At 36.0% G+C, this 12,074-nt stretch overlaps 1 long non-coding RNA gene and 1 other non-coding gene across 2 annotated transcripts; one reads left to right on the top strand and one right to left on the bottom strand.

Annotated features, from left to right (window-relative positions):
* Positions 1–1,994: 1,994 nt before the first annotated feature.
* Positions 1,995–4,205, bottom strand: LOC144318048 (uncharacterized). Its single transcript, XR_013383907.1, has 2 exons — positions 3,731–4,205; positions 1,995–2,444 (listed from the first exon to the last, which is right to left on the bottom strand). It is a non-coding gene; the product is annotated as an uncharacterized LOC144318048 (long non-coding RNA).
* Positions 2,528–2,629, top strand: LOC144319812 (U6 spliceosomal RNA). Its single transcript, XR_013385523.1, has one exon. It is a non-coding gene; the product is annotated as a U6 spliceosomal RNA (small nuclear RNA).
* Positions 4,206–12,074: the final 7,869 nt, after the last annotated feature.

Below are 12,074 nucleotides of genomic sequence, written 5' to 3'. Positions count from 1 at the left end.
GCACCGACTAGCATTAATTTATCTGTGAGCCAACTGTTCCATATTAAAGGCAGTCAACAGAAAATGCTTTCCTAGAGGACTTAAACAGGCTTGAATTCAATTTGAAAATAATTCACTGTGTTAATTTCTTATTAAAATTATGTCCTCATAACAGAAGGGCAGAGATTACTCTGATTTCACTAGTAAATTCTTGAAGTTGTGTAATTTAACAATGTAGTTGTTTCTTTTTAAATATCCCTAATTAGTGATGAAATCACAGTGTGGCATAAACTTGCTGTGGCTGAAGGGTTTCCTCACTTGTATCCTTTCAAATGTTATTTTCTATTAATAATGATTTAAAAAAAAGATGTCTGTGATTTTATCCACAAATGCTAGGGCTGTGGGTCAAATGATATTGAAGGAACACATGAAAGTTCTATGTGCTGCTTTTGCTTTATAGAATATTTTCACATTTAATGGTAGGGTCTCCTTAAAATATTCAGTATTGATTCAAGTTCTAAAGCTATTTAAATATTCCATTAAAGTTCATCAAAGAAAAATATGAGCACTATAATTTAGTACAAAAAGGTAACTACTAATACATGAAAATTGGCATATCAAAAATAATGACAGTGATGCAGTTGCTCATAGGAGATAATGTTTTAGAAGTTGCATCAAATGGCTAGCTGCTCTATTTGCTAGGTCAAATGAGACAAGTCTAATTTATCTAATGCTGTTTGTCTCTTACAGCTAAAGGTTTATGTATTAAGGAAGGTACAGGTTTGGACAATAAACCAGGGGCCTACCTAAACGGGCTCAGACACTTAGTGAAAGGTTACCATTTCCATGGCAGGAAAAAAGAAGACTTCTTACCAATAGGGAAGATCTACAGGACAGTTTATAAATTGCAAGGAAGAAAATTTAAGGTTTAAGAATGAATCCTCTGTCCAGTAGTAAAAGGCAAAACAAAACAAATGAAAGAGATTATCACAGTCAGGAGAGCTTTAACCAGTAATTTAACCAGTAATTTATCCCAAGAGCTCCAAATATTCAAAATATTTGGTTTCTAGGGACTAGAAACTAACAGGAATAGAAAGAGTAGTATTATACTTTCATGGTCATCACACTTTTTAGTGCTGGCTTTCCAAATTGCTTTAATTTTTTTTTTTTATAACAGATGAGCTCAATGGGAGGGGGATTGGTTGCTGAGTCTGGAGATGGAAGGTGTGACTTTAGAAAAATCACTTATGAACTCTTGGCCTCTATTACCTGAGAGGCAAATCAGAGGATTTTAATGTTCAATGACTCAAATCTTTCTTTTGCTCCAGTATTCTGAGCCTCTTTATCATTCTAGTGCTGGGGCTCCCAGTTCAATGACATAAAGAGGAAGGAGGCATCCCTTGCAAGCAAGGATTGGTCCAGCAGTCTGAGGTTCCCCAGAGACTCCACATTTTTGATCCAGAAATGTAGAGATGAAACACCAGCTAGTGGCAAAGTAATCACTGAAGCAGGAACTTTTAAAAGCATATAGTAACCCCAAACCCAACTTCAAAGGCAGGTAGAGCTGCAAGGTGACATCATTGTAAATGACCCCTAGTTCCCTATATCACTCTGTAGTTTAGATTCAAGAAAGACTTTTTAGATCACAGCAAGAAAAATTAACCAAATGTTGAGAGAAACTATTCATTACTGAGAACAGATGATGCTTTACAGAGCTGATTGATTGGCTTACCTGACACCTCATTTACTTTCGCACACGATCATAAAGTAACAGTTTTCCAACACATTGCCGGTGTGTAAGTCATTCGTTTCCAACTAAACCAGGAGATCTGTTTGAAAAATGAGTCTGAGAAGAACCATTTCAGATTCTATAATTTTTTTCTTGTGCAGTAGAGTAATATGGCTTCATATTTACCAAAGACATTATCACGTCAGAGCCAAGAAAACTAACAAATAAATTGCTAGTCTACCATAAAATTCCTCTTGAAAGAAGAAATCCAGGTGGTCATAAATAAGCATTTTCCCAGGCTTTATTCCAAAATCAATAGTGAAGTTGAGATAAAGACCAAACTTCTAGATACCCTACCACCTACCTCAATTCAACATGTTTCCAGAGGCTGACATAAATAATTGTATGAAAACTACATATCTGTAGTACTCATTGCCTCCATGGGCAGTCAGTCCACATCCCGTTACGGGATGAGAGGGTTTGGCACAGTTGAAAGAAAACCTGCAAACATGTCACGGAGCTGAGCTTTTCCTCTCAAGCGTGACTATTTGGCATTAAATTATTGGGTTCTTTGTCCCATCACAGGCATCCTTCATGACCACCACTCAGGCATCAGAGCTGGCTTCCTTCCTGCAAAAGGGTCTTGATACCCCTTTCCAGGAATCTCTCACAACAGGGAGTTGAAATCATAGAATTAAAGACTGGCCATCCCAGTTAGGCAACTTCCTCTTGCTTTCTAGAAAAAGAAGTGAAAATTTCCCAATAAATGCATGAATTCTTCATGAGTGTATATATAAATGGGTAGAAAACAATCATCCTGTGCTCACTTCAGCAGCATGTATGTTAAAATTGGAACAACACAAAGATTTGCATGGCCCCCACAAGGGTGACACACAGATTCATGAAGCATTTCATATTTTGAGGTGGTACAGCCTTCCGTTGTGGGATGAATAAGTCACGGGGATAAAGGGAATATAGTCGATGACATTGTAATAGTGTTGTATGCTGAGAGACGGGAGCCACGTTTGTGGTGAGGACAGCATTACAGGGAGAGAAGCTGAATCATTATATTGTACACCTGAAACTAACGTAATGTGTGTCAACTCTACTCAAAAAGTTTTTTTAAAAAAGAGAATCTTAAGTCCCCTGATTTTAGAATCTTCAACAGCTCTATGTTCTTACCTAATCCTGCTCCTATGTAAATGAACAAGTAACTTAAAGCTCCATCCCTGAGAAGCTGCTGAATCATAAAAATATATATTTATACTTAATTGTTCCAAATCTTTACAACCCCCCCCAACTACTCCATTGATAGCAATACTGATTAGGTGAAAGTACTAAGAGAGATCGTATGAATATAATAACATTGATCTCAACTTATAGATGAAATCTTAATCTCTCAAAAGTATTTTCCAGGGACGCCTGGGTGGCTCGCGGTTGAGCGTCTGCCTTTGGCTGGGGGCATTATCCCAGGGTTCCAGGATCGAGTCCCACATTGGGCTCCCTGCATGGAGCCTGCTTCTCCCTCTGTCTGTGTCTCTGCCTTCTGTGTCTTTCATGAATAAATAAATGAAATATTAAAAAAAAATTTCCACTCAGGCTAGAATATGCTGGATCTCAATGGATCTCTGCTCTTCAAGTCAAAGCAAAAAAAAAAAAAAAAAGAACATGTTTAATTCATTTATTTTCTTTTCCCCTGTGGCAGTTAAAAAAAAAATGAATGGAAATTCTTTGATACTTCTCCCATGGAGAAGTCTACTCTGTGTCCTCTCTCCTTGAATCTGGGTACACTTGTGACTTACTTGTAGCTAAGAGAATGCAGAAGTGACTCTGCATGACATCCAAGGCTAGATCAGAAAAGATGACATAGCTTCTGTCTTGTTCGCTGGTACACTTGTACTTGGGGCTTTGAACTGCTGCCTAAGAAGTCCTATTACCCTCAGACCATTATGCTGGAGAGACCACGTGTGGTCACATTAGTCAACAGGCCAGTGAGGGCTCAATGAACAGCTAGCAACTCACATTCACTTGAGTGAGCCATATTGGACGTTATGCCCCGTTGGTCCTTCATCTGACCGCAGTCCCAGCAACATCTGACTGCAACCACGTGAGACTCCTTGAGCATAAGTTGCCTGTGTGAGGACTTCTTAAATTCCTGACCTGCAACAAAAGTGTGAACAAAAAGAAAAGGGTTATTTTAATGTGGAAAGTTTTGAGGTACTTTGCCATGTGGCATTTGTAACTAGAAGACATCTTTTCCTGAGAAGATTTAAGGCAACTTACCAAGGTAGAAAAACAATGGGGTGGCAGATATTAAAATTTATTTTCATCATCCCATGCTTCATTTTTTAATTCAATGTTCATATAACTTTTAGAAATGCAAATGAAAATATTTTTGTCACCAGATATCAATAAAGTAATATATAGAATAGAGGGTGTAACTTTCCAAGATGTACTTATTGCCTAATTTGTTTGTGTATTTTGGATGACAAATATAAGGACATATTCTTTTAAATTAAACTATGATCTTCATAGCATTTTTTATTTTAGCCAGTGTAAAATTTATATATAGTGATTTGATATACAAAATTTGATGAGATATGACAAGTGGGACATCCCCATAATGACAGGCCAATAAAGATATGGAATATTTCAACCATTCTGGAAAGTTGCTTGTGCCCCCTTTTGGGTCAAACCCTACACACCATAGGTAACCACTGTTTTATCTATTATCATACAGATTGATTTTGTCTGTTCTAGAACATCTAAAGGAGGCTCATACTGTCCACATCACTATAGCTCATTAAAATGTGTTCTCAACGAAGGTATTACCCCTGGTGAAAATTGGTTCTTGGTTATGGAGTGAAAAAATCTTGGATTTACATTGGTGAATAACACCAAATTTCAAACTTACCTGGCAAAATCTTATTACTTAAGATGTAATTTCTCTCTTTCCGGAGAATTGTAATTTAATTTCCTTCTGAGAGGGGAGAACAATAATGGAAAGAATGTCAAAAAACACTTATCTCTGAAGTCATATAGCAAGTCTTCCAAATTTGTTCTTTTACAAGATTCTTTCGGTTATGCTAAGCCTTACTCATTTTCTTTTTTTTTTTTTTTTTTGCCTTACTCATTTTCATATAAAATTTATGATCTCATATTCTATGAAAAATAATTCTGAGATTTTGTTTGGCATTACAGTGACTCTGTGAATCAGTTGGGAGAATTGATATCTAAATGATACTGAGTCTTCTATTCCATGAACACAATCTTTCCAAGTCTGTCTTGCAGTTTTCAGCATATAAGACTTGCATTTCTTTTGTTAAAGTTAATCCTATGTATTCTACATTGTTAGACAGTATTGGAAAAGGTGTTCTTACAGTTCATTTTCTCATTGATTACTGCTAGCATACAGGAATAAAATGTATTTTTGTAAATCGACCACACTTACTGGTTTGTGTGTGTGTGCATATGTGTGAAATGCAGTTTAAGATAACCAATCATATTGCCTGTGAATAAAGGTAGCATTACTTGTTTGTTGCCAATCTTTATAGTTGTGTTTCTTTTTGGTGCCATACTGCATTGGCTAGGAACCTCCAGTACAATGTTGAGTGAAAGTTCAGTGTTCCTAACTTTGGGGTGAAAGCATTTTTTAGTTCTTCATTAAATATGATGTTAATTATAGAGTTTTCATAGATGATCTTTATCAGATTGAGAAAATTCCCTTTCATTCCTGGCTAGCTGAGACTTTTTAAAAAATCATGACTAGGTAATAAATTTTTCAAAATTGTTTTCCTGCATCTATTGAAATGATCATAAGATTTTTCTCATTTATTATGTCAACATGAAGAATTACACTGATTGGCTTTTGAACATAATCTAATCTTATATTCCTGGAATAAACTTCACTTTTTCATGACATATCACCTCTTGTAAGTGTTGATGAATTTAATTTGCTAATTAAGAAGTTTTGTATGTATTTCTATGGGTAATGTTAAAATAATTAGCTCATAAATTATTTAGAAATTAGTGTTTAAATATCTAAATATTTAGGGGTTCTCTAGATGTCTTACCATTATTGATTTTAATTTAATTCTACTGAAGTCAGCAAACATCTATTAAGATTTAAATCATTTGAACTTTATCTAGACCAATACTCCAGCCGATGATCTATTCCACGTGCATTAGACAAGTTGGTTTTCTGCAGCTTGCTGTAATGTTCTACAAATATTAATTGGGTCAAGTTGCTAAAACCTTCTATGTCCTTATTGATTTTTTGGTCTACTTGCTCTATCAATTATTGTTAGAAGAATGTTAACTCTCCATCTGTAATTGTGGATTTGTCTACTTTTGGTTTAATCAGCTTTGTTTCATGTATTCTGAGGTTTTACTATTGAGTGCTCTGAAATCCCAGTCCCTCAGGCCCCAAATTGGGCATCATCCTGGGCTAATATCACTACTTTAAGCCACACATCTGCCAACCTAAAGCGGTAAACTGAGGCTACCTCAAAAAGGTTAGCTTGTTTGGGAATAGAAGAGGGATTGCATTTGGGGACAAACTGTAGCAAGGTACAGGTGAGCCTGCTAAAGTTTAGGGCTAGACTGTATTTATGGGCAGGGAACGTAAAGAGGGGAGACATCAGTAAAGTGTGTTAAAATCAAAACAAATGGAGACCAGCTTTAAACATTTCCCAAGCAGACAACACCAGTCCAGTCATACAAACAAAAGTTCAGTTCAGTTGGTTTTGTGAAACCAACTCAACCTGGGTCATCTCTTGCTCTTGCCTCTGTAAACCATAACCAAAACCTTCCAAGGCTAATATGAGGCAACCCCTGATCAGTTCCCTATCATTTTTAGAAAATTCTAAGTATGATAAATTTTTTGTAAATTGGGCATTTACAGGACATCAGTTTCTCAGTCATTAAGTCCTGTTTTTCTGAGAGCACTTGTGTGAGGTTTTCCATTCTACATCCCCTGGTTTCATTTTAGATTGAAATTCTTTATACATCCCCAAGTTGTCAATTCTGTTGTTCTAACTTCAAAATATATTCAGAATCCAGTTGTTTCTCACCCCCTTCACTGTCATCTCTGTGGTTTCAATCATGATATCCCTCACTTGGATCATTGCAGAGCCTCCTAATGGGCCTTCAGTTTCTGTGCATATGTACAGATCTGTCCTGGTCACCTTACATTTTTTGTTCTATACATCGTGATCTTTTTAAAGTGAAAATCAGATCTTATTACTCCCCAGCCCAAAATATTCCATTGGCTTTCCATCTTTGTTATATAAAATCCAAATTTCTTACAATGATACACAAAGTCCTACATTATCTATTCCCCATTCCTACTTCATTTCCTATTACTTTTCCCCTCACTAAATTGGCTCCTACCAATGCCTCCTTGCTGTTCCTACAGTACACTGGGCATGATCCAGCTTCAAAGCTTTTGCACTTGGTTTTCATTCTGTCCAGAAGACTTTATTCAAAAATATCAGCATGATGTTTTTCTCTCTCCCATCTCCTTCAGGTCTTTGTTCAAATGCTACCCTATTCAAAATGGCAATATTTATCTCCTTTTCTATTCCCCTTCCTTGGTTTTGGTTTCATTTTTCCAGTTTTACTTATCTCCAAATTCAATATTATATTGGTTTTATTATTTGTGTCTCCCACCAGCATGTAAATTCAAAGAGGACAGATATTTTTGTGGTATTTACTGTGGCATGTTCAGCACTTAGAACAATTCTTGACACATAATAACCATACAATAAATAGTTGTTGAATGCACAGGCACACGTTTTTTCTTTTAGTACAGTGGTTCTCAATATGGTTCCACATAGAATCCTCTGGGAATTTTTCTAAAAATACTGCTTTTCAAACTAAATATCACTCTCTAGGGGTTTGGTTAAGGTATGGATGTGCTTTAAAAACTACTCACATGATTCTGATATGTAGCAGGGAGTGAAACTACGTATCTAATGTAATGCCTTGTCCATGTTAATTGCTCAATAGACAAATTAAATATTGATCTGAGTCTCTGCAGTGGATCTCCCAGTACCTTTGTTTATAAAGAATCTGAGCCTCACTTTGTCTATAAAATAAAAACAACACCATTCTCCTACCCCAAAGGATTACATAAGATGAAATGTAAAATGTTGTGTAAACTATAAGGCATCTCCAAAAGGCAAGTTATTTGATTTACTGTTATTATTATTATTATTTAATGAATTCAAGCTGGGTGTCAAGTGAGATCAAGGTTCTATTCCCGTTTTTTTGGGTATAAGACATTGGCCAAATCATTAACTTCTCTGGGTCTCTGTTTCCTCATTGGAAAAAATAAGAAGACTGAAGATCTAGAAGATACTTCTAGATTCTATAGTATATCAGTTGAGTATTATATTATTCTATTATGACATCTCTCAGTTCAGTCGATAAGGACTTCATTTAGAATTTTCTAACACACATCTGTAAAGTCCATGCTGACTTAGAGAGTATGAGCAATCTGAGGATGGATAAAGCAGGGAGAAGCAAGGCATCCATGACTCTTACTCCCCAAATAATCTGCATGTATTTTTTAAAAGAAAAAGAATCTGTCATTTGTTTTCTTATAAAAGTCATATGCTACATTATTAAATTATTAGTGATTTCATCATTCCACTCTCCTTATAGGCATACCACATTGGACAAAACAAAACCAAAAACAACACACACACACACACACACACACAAACAAAACAAAAAAAAGAAAAAGCATGGCTAAAAGGGGGAACAAAGTCCTCAGTTACAAACCTTCAAGTTGGTATGCATAATATTATTAAAATACTCTGTATTACTAAAAATGTTTATGGTTATTTCAGTATAATGTTGCAATGGTGTGCTTTTCTTCTTAATTTATGTAAAAATATACTGCTCTTATACATAAATTACACCAAATATTTGTTTTGGCAGATCATAATCTCATACAAGTACAGTGAAGAAGGAGATCCAGTTAGAAGCTGAGAAATATTTGCTCTCATTGATTTCCAAGTCCACGAATTCTAGGTAGAATTCAATTTTGATTAGTAAAGGTCAACATTTTTGAATACTGGTTGTTGTCAACAGAACACATCCCTTGCCATGACCTCATTCTCTGAGTAAAAGTGCCAGATAGTGTCTGGCTAATATACTTGTCATCTAGAATGAGGATATATATTCTTTTATAAACTACCATGATTCACGATTCTCAGTTAAAAAATAACACTGCATTTTTATCCAGATTTTTACTTTGCAACACTCTCTCATCTGACCTAAGAGGATATTTTAATGATAGTTTTTAATAGCTATAGATTGTAATCTCCACCTTGACTAACTCAAAATTCCAATTTATTATATATGTACCTTCTAAATGTATTCATGCCCACTTGCATTTTTGATCCTATTTATTTATTCTTTTTTCAAGTCTTAACTGTTTCATACTCATGAGCATCAGTATTCATGATATTCCAATCAAGTTTTCCCACAAGAGAAACAATTTTTTAAATAATTTGTCTTTTTAAATATTTAATGATTTTTTGGGGCTGATAATAAACAAGATTATTTTAGAAAAGTTTGAGAACACAGAGGCATAGAAAAAAGTAAATGAAAAGTAATCAGCTTATGGAGGTTCACTTTACACATTATTAGGAAGGAACTATTTTAGTTTTGCCCTTAATCTTATAATGTATCCCTTAGTTCTGGTCATGTTCTTTTTTTCTAATCTGTGACCTCCCTGTAGTTTCAGTGGAAACCTCAAGGTATTTAATAAGCCTGTCAAGAGTCCAGGCAAAGCTTAGCAGGTTACATTAGGCTCATAGTCTTTAATTAGGTGGCTGTTGGTCAGAGCTGTGGTCTCATCTGAAGTTCCAACTGAGGAGGTGCAGGAATGTCATCCATTTCCAAACTCACTTCTATGGTTATTGTTGACCTTGGCCCGGAGCTGTGGGTCCTTTTCCCAGAGCTACCTCTTTACATGGCAGCTCACTTCCCCCAGTGTCATGAATCCAAGGAAGAGTGGGGGTGAGAACTGGCCCCAATAAAGAAGATCCAGTTGTTTTATCACTTAACTTTGGAAATGATATATCATAATGTCCATCATAGTCTATCTTTACAATGGAGTCAATAAATCCAGGCCATACTTAAGGAGAAGAGGATTACACAAGAGAGTAAATACCAGAAGGCAGGAATCTTCAGAAGCCATCTTAAAGATTGCCTACCACACCATGTAAGCTTCTATAATTAATAAAAAGTATAGCAACATTTTATCATTTTGTACCCATTTTAATCAGTTGATTTGACACATTCTTATCCTCACTAGATTGGCAAAACTAGCCTCAGAGAAGAGACAATCAAGATGCCAATATCCTCGGGATCCCTGGGTGGCGCAGCGGTTTAGCGCCTGCCTTTGGCCCAGGGTGTGATCCTGGGGACCCGGGATCGAGTCCCACGTCCGGCCCCCGTGCATGGAGCCTGCTTCTCCCTCTGCCTGTGTCTCTGCCTCTCTCCCTCTCTCTCTCTGTGACTATCATAAATTAAAAAATTTTAAAAAAGATGCCAACATCCTAAGTGACTTTCCAGCTAAAATCTCAGCTTTGATCTTCCAAATTCTTTCTTGTGTAATCAAAGGGTAGAACATTCAGAGGGCAATCTCTCACCTTTTTCAGGTCTCAGCTGAATCATCGTTTCCTCCAGAAACATTCTCCAATTCTCCAAGACTAAATTTGGTATACACTTCAGATGCTATTTTAAGTCTCTGTTGCTGCCTTATTACAGTGGTTAATATCCTATACCGTAACCTCAACATACTTGTCTGAATAGCAACTATAATATAGCTCTTTGAGGGCAGATATGGTGCCTTACTTACTGTTACATGTCTTTTTTTTTTTTTTTTTTTTCCTACCAATCTTCTAGAAAGACCTTACTTCAGGGTCGGTCAGAAATGTTGATTTCTATAGGCTTCAGAGGGTATCTTATCTATTTACTTAATGTGAAAATAGAAATTATACTGATGTTTGAAGAGAAAAGAAGAGGACAATAGCCAATGAGTAATATAAAAAGATGGGAGAAAAGAGTAGAATTTCGGTTTTTTTAAAGACAGCTTTCTTCTTGGCAACACTCTTGTTACCAGATTTGCTCACTCACTAGCCTAAGGATTATTTAGTCTTAAAATATATTTCCAAAATGAAATAGAAATAAGAATGTTAAGAACAGGTTGCACATTAGCGGGGCAGTGAATCAGTGCACTGTGGCCTCTCCTCAGTGACTGGGCCTTCCTGCTGGGGTAATTTGAGAAGTCATGACAGGCATTGTTTGACACTCCAGGAAGGTCATTTTTACAGTCAGTAGTTAATTTTCTGACGTATAGCACTGGCTTTTTTTTTTTATCTTTCTAAATCTGGAGATGATGATTCTTTTGTATACTTTGGCTTTTCACTCATTAAATTCTCTAGGATTGCCAGAGAGGATTGTAGAGAGTCTTTTGAATGACAACATTTCAGCACTTTTTCTGAACATTGAGGAATATTGTTGCTGGGGCTTTTGGAGGATGGATTATTTTCTTGGCAGGTAGAATGGCCTCCACAGGGCTCATTAGACTTTCTGTTGGGAAGATCTAAAGTGCACAGTTGAATACTGTCATAAAAAAAAAAAAAAAAAGTAGTTTGGGTCTAATTCCTAATGGAGCTGCAAAGACTACAGCTCCTTTTTGATCTCTGAATTCCAAAGTAAGCCTTTTATAGTTGTCATATTATTGACTGCTCATTCCAGAGCCATGGTTCTTTTTCTTTCTAAATCTTTTATGCTCAGAATGTTATTTTGATGCTTAGTATACATGAGCAGATTTGGCACCCTTGTGTATTTAATAATAACATTTCCTTCTAACTGGTTGTGTGTGTGTTTCTTACAAAAGGGCTCCTTCTTTGCAGGACCTAGTTTCTCCGGGTTAGGCAGTCATACGTCAAACTCAGTTTCCTTTCTCTCTATTCCTTGTGTAAGCACTAAATTATAATACCCCTCACTTGATCACTGACATAGAAATTTTCATGTATGATGTTTTTTTGGTGGTGTGGATGGAAGGAATGATTTCTCATTTTTTGGTATAAAGATTATTTGCAAATTTTCTTGAGAATGAAAGTTCAGGGCAATTGCATGTTCCAGATGATGACAGGGCCGCAGAGGAAATGACAAGGTGACTTATACATGTAAAGCCTTCATTTCTTTCCCATTTACAGCTCTTTCACATTATTTTAGAAAAGATATAATTTCAGGAAAAATAGTTTTATTCTACTCATGAAATAAATCATGTATCCATTATTAGTTTTTTTTCTCTGTTGCAAATAACTAATAGGTATGCATT

The sequence above is a fragment of the Canis aureus genome, chromosome 8 (genome assembly GCF_053574225.1).
Source record: "Canis aureus isolate CA01 chromosome 8, VMU_Caureus_v.1.0, whole genome shotgun sequence".
NCBI lineage: Eukaryota > Metazoa > Chordata > Mammalia > Carnivora > Canidae > Canis > Canis aureus.
Note: the sequence above shows the minus strand (reverse complement) of the source record. Positions and strands in the feature narration are given on the sequence as shown.